General features: G+C 44.4%; 1 pseudogene; it reads right to left on the bottom strand.

Annotated features, from left to right (window-relative positions):
* Positions 1-429: 429 nt before the first annotated feature.
* Positions 430-2,343, bottom strand: LOC120042801 (annotated as a pseudogene).
* Positions 2,344-5,056: the final 2,713 nt, after the last annotated feature.

Raw genomic sequence — 5,056 nt, 5'->3', positions numbered from 1 at the left:
AAAAAGAGACATATAAAAGGCTCTCTAAGGTCAGGGTGTGACAACATGTGTCCATGTAACTGGCAGCACGCCTCAACATGTGTCCATGTAACTGGCAGCACGCCTCAACATGTGTCCATGTAACTGGCAGCACGCCTCAAGTAGTTGTGAAGAACTCGCCCTCACAAAATGTGAAGCTTTAGTAATCAAAGCATGAATACCACAATAAGAATACAATTAACTTAGTTATTAAAATGTTGAAATTATTTCGCTTTATTGCTGAAAAAAACAAACATTTGTTGACAAAACAAATCATCTCAAAATACAAAGTTAACTTCACAGTATGGTAAATAAATAAGAATGAAATAATATTACTGTATGTACAACAAATAATATTCTATTTTCTTGACAGATCTGACAGTTAGTTTGTGGTGGCGGGGGTTGATGACATCATCGTTGTCCTGGCAGAGACAACGATCTGCTCTCAATCTTGGTCACATGACTCTGGACCCCAGGCCTGAGACAGGTCGACACAAAATCGAATCTCTTTCTTTGTTGTAAACCTGCAACCAGTAAACAACACACTATATTTAGGGGTAACTAAACAAAAGCACACACCAAACTCACACGTGGAAGACTACTGTATGGATGTTCGAACATGATTCTGTGTGTATAGCCTCCCGGGTGGCGCAGTGGTCTAGGGCACTGCATCGCAGTGCTAGCTGCGCCACCAGAGTCTCTGGGTTCGAGCCCAGGCTGGGCTGGGTTCGCGCCCAGGCTCTGTCGCAGCCGGCCGCAACCGGGAGGTCCGTGGGGCGACGCACAATTGGCATAGCGTCGTCCGGGTTAGGGAGGGTTTGGCCGGTAGGGATATCCTTGTCTCAGTATGTAAAAATGTAATAAAATGTATGCACTCTACTGTAAGTCGCTCTGGATAAAGAGCGTCTGCTAAATGACTAAAATGTAAAATGTATTGTGCATGTACCTACAGTCCTACTGGTTGAGTATGGAGGAAGAGAAGTATCGGACCGTTCAATTACATTCAGAATCACTGTGTCATTATTAGGACTGTCAAACCATTACAACATTCTGTCCAGAATATTTGAAATGTATTACAGTAATCTCTCTCTATATATATTAATATAGAACCTCTATGAGGTTGTAACCATGCAGCCCTCATAACACAGAGGTTGTAACCATGCAGGCTTAGCAACACAGAGGTTGTAACCATGCAGGCTTAGCAATACAGAGGTTGTAACCATGCAGCCCGCGCAACACAGAGGTTGTAACCATGCAGGCTTAGCAAACACAGAGGTTGTAACCATGCAGAGGCCCTCATAACACAGAGGTTGTAACCATGCAGGCTTAGCAACACAGAGGTTGTAACCATGCAGGCTTAGCAACACAGAGGTTGTAACCATGCAGGCTTAGCAACACAGAGGTTGTAACCATGCAGGCTTAGCAACACAGAGGTTGTAACCATGCAGTCCCTCTAACACAGGATGTTTGTAACCATGCAGCCCTCATAACACAGAGGTTGTAACCATGACAGGCCTTAGCATACACAGAGGTTGTAACCATGACAGCTCCTAGCAACACAGAGGTTGTAACCATGCATCCCTAGCAACACAGAGGTTGTAACAGCAGCTTCAACACAGAGGTTGATAACGATGCAGGCTTAGCAACACAGAGGTTGTAACCATGCATCCCTAGCAACACAGAGGTTGTAACCATGCATCCCTGGCAACACAGAGGTTGTAACCATGCAGCCCTAGCAACACATTTGGACCCCGCCCACCAAGGATGTAGAACATGTTATGTTCCGTAGAAATCTGTGTGTGTGTGTGCGTGCGTGCGTGTGTGTGTGTGTGTGGTGGTTAACTTACACCAGTGCGTGGGAGAGGGCAGCTACTAGGGGTTCTAGAAACTGAAACCACTCTAGCAAGAGGGATCACGCTCCGGTAGAACTTCACACAGCAGTCTGTGGCAGTCATTGCTGAAATCCCCAAGACAGCTGGAAACAAAGAACGATCACACTCACTGGTCAACGAAGGCATCTCATGTGGTGCTTCTTCCTATGCACTCATATGCATACTGTACACACACACTGTACACACACTGTACACACACTGTACACACTGTACACACGTACACACACACACACACACACACACACACACACACACACACACACACACACACACACACACACACACACACACACCTGCAGACGTCGTATGTAGGGAGCAGAGCAGTCCCAGGAGGAGTAGAGCAGTCAGGGTCTTCATGGTTCAGAGATGGTTGAGATGCTGAAGATTGTATTGTCTGAGATGGTCTCTGATGCTCTGGTCTCTGATGCTCTGGTCTCTGATGCTCTTGGACTCTGATGCTCTAGTCTCTGATACTATAGTCTCTGATGACCTGGTCTCTGATGCTCTGGTCTCTGATGCTCTGGTCTCTGATGCTCTAGTCTCTGATGTTCTAGTCTCTGATGCTCTGGTCTCTGATGCTCTGGTCTCTGATGCTCTGGTCTGGTTCTGTGTCAGAAGTCTAGCTGATGCTCTGGTCTCTGATGTTCTGGTCTCTGATGTTCTGGTCTCTGATGCTCTGGTCTCTGATGTTCTGGTCTCTGATTCTCTGGTCTCTGATGCTCTGGTCTCTGATGACCTGGTCTCTGATGCTCTGGTCTCTGATGCTCTGGTCTCTGATGCTCTGGTCTGGTTCTGTGTCAGAAGTCTAGCTGATGGCTCTTGTTCTATGTCTGAGGTCTGATCTGACCTGTCTTTTATACAGAGAGCTGGTCCATCGACCCATTGACAATTGACGAGGGAATCTCCCCTCTATTTCCTTCATTCACTTTGAATATCTTTCTAAGAACCAACATTCTGCCCTTCAGGTTCCTCTTCTTCAATTCTCTGTAACTCTGTTTCCTCCAGGATGTTCAGCAGCGCTGCTATTTTCTGAAATACTCAGAATACACTTACTGGAGAATTGCATATCAAAGGAAGGCTATTAAAAGGGACTATATACTATGATACATTACATCAAATACAAGAAAAATTCAGATGAAATTAAGTTCTCTAGATCATAACCAACTAGTTTGTAAGTAATACCTGAAATCAACTGTGTATCTTTCAACTTTTAAAAAGATTTTAGGATGTGTGCATATTGATTTAAAACCTGTAGAATACTGTTAAACCTTTACATCATAGTGAAATTAAATCATAGAATCTTTTTCTATCAATTAATCTCAGATTATTGTGGTTTGTGTCTTCCCTTCCGTTAGGAAGGTTGGTGGTTTGATCCCTGATCGAGTCAGAACAAAATCATTCTGCAGTTGCTATGTCCAATATTGGACTAATAAATGAATGATATACACCCATTGATTCTTGAAAGAATATAACTTATAAATGCTTCTTGAGTTTAGTTAAACTGTCATACCCCATCAGAACCCAGAATATAAACTTATTTTACTACAATGTTTAAACAAAGTAAATGTAAAACACCCTGTATATCCTGAGAACGTGGTTAAAACTATAATGTTGACATCATGGATGGTCAGTCCTTCCATCTGTAGCTCTGTCTATGAATTTGAGAGTGGTTACATTTGTCCAGACCCATCCCTAGCTTTTCACAGAAACAAGGACAGGATGAATTTTGTCATTGTTTCAACTGCTGATAGTCTGTTTAAGGAGACGGGGTAAGGTAAGGAGACGGGGTAAGGTAAGGAGATGGGGTAAGGTAAGGAGACGGGGTAAGGTAAGGAGACGGGGTAAGGTAAGGAGACGGGGTAAGGTAAGGAGACGGGTAAGGTCCTGCAATAGACTAGCGTTCTGTTCAGGGGGTGTACTTGTATCCTACATCAACCTGCCTCATGCTACAGAAACAGGTTAACACACACTATGGGCAGTTGTGGACCGGACAAGACTACAGTATTCTCTGTATCTCTCCCCACTCACACCAACTTCACTAGACTGTACTCTGAAACTCTCCTCACACTCACACCAACTTCACTAGACTACTGTACTGTCTGTATCTCTCCCCACACTCACACCAACTTCACTAGACTACTGTACTCTGAAACTCTCCTCACACTCACACCAACTTCACTAGACTACTGTACTCTGAAACTCTCCTCACACTCACCCAACTTCACTAGACTACTGTACTGTCTGTATCTCTCTCCACACTCACACCAACTTCACTAGACTACAGTACTCTCTGTATCTCTCCCCACACTCACACCAACTTCACTAGACTACAGTACTCTCTGTATCTCTCTCCACACTCACACCAACTTCACTAGACTACTGTACTCTCTGTATCTCTCCCCACACTCACACCAACTTCACTAGACTACTGTACTCTCTGTATCTCTCTCCACACTCACACCAACTTCACTAGACTACAGTACTCTCTATATCTCTCCCCACACTCACACCAACTTCACTAGACTACTGTACTCTCTGTATCTCTCTCCACACTCACACCAACTTCACTAGACTACAGTACTCTCTATATCTCTCCCCACACTCACACCAACTTCACTAGACTACTGTACTCTCTGTATCTCTCTCCACACTCACACCAACTTCACTAGACTACAGTACTCTCTATATCTCTCCCCACACTCACACCAACTTCACTAGACTACTGTACTCTCTGTATCTCTCTCCACACTCACACCAACTTCACTAGACTACAGTACTCTCTATATCTCTCCCCACACTCACACCAACTTCACTAGACTACTGTACTCTCTGGAGCTCTCCTCACACTCACACCAACTTCACTAGACTACTGTACTCTCTGTATCTCTCCTCACACTCACAACTTCACTAGACTACAGTACTCTGTATCTCTCCCCACACTCACACCAACTTCACTAGACTACAGTACTCTCTGTATCTCTCCCACACTCACACCACTTCACTAGACTACAGTACTCTCTGTATCTCTCCCCACACTCACACCAACTTCACTAGACTACAGTATTCTCTGTATCTCTCCCCACACTCACACCTACTTCACTAGACTACAGTACTCTCTGTATCTCTCTCCACTCACACCTACTTCA

This window comes from Salvelinus namaycush, unplaced genomic scaffold, assembly GCF_016432855.1.
Source record: "Salvelinus namaycush isolate Seneca unplaced genomic scaffold, SaNama_1.0 Scaffold784, whole genome shotgun sequence".
NCBI lineage: Eukaryota > Metazoa > Chordata > Actinopteri > Salmoniformes > Salmonidae > Salvelinus > Salvelinus namaycush.
This window is presented reverse-complemented; position numbering and strand designations above follow the sequence as displayed.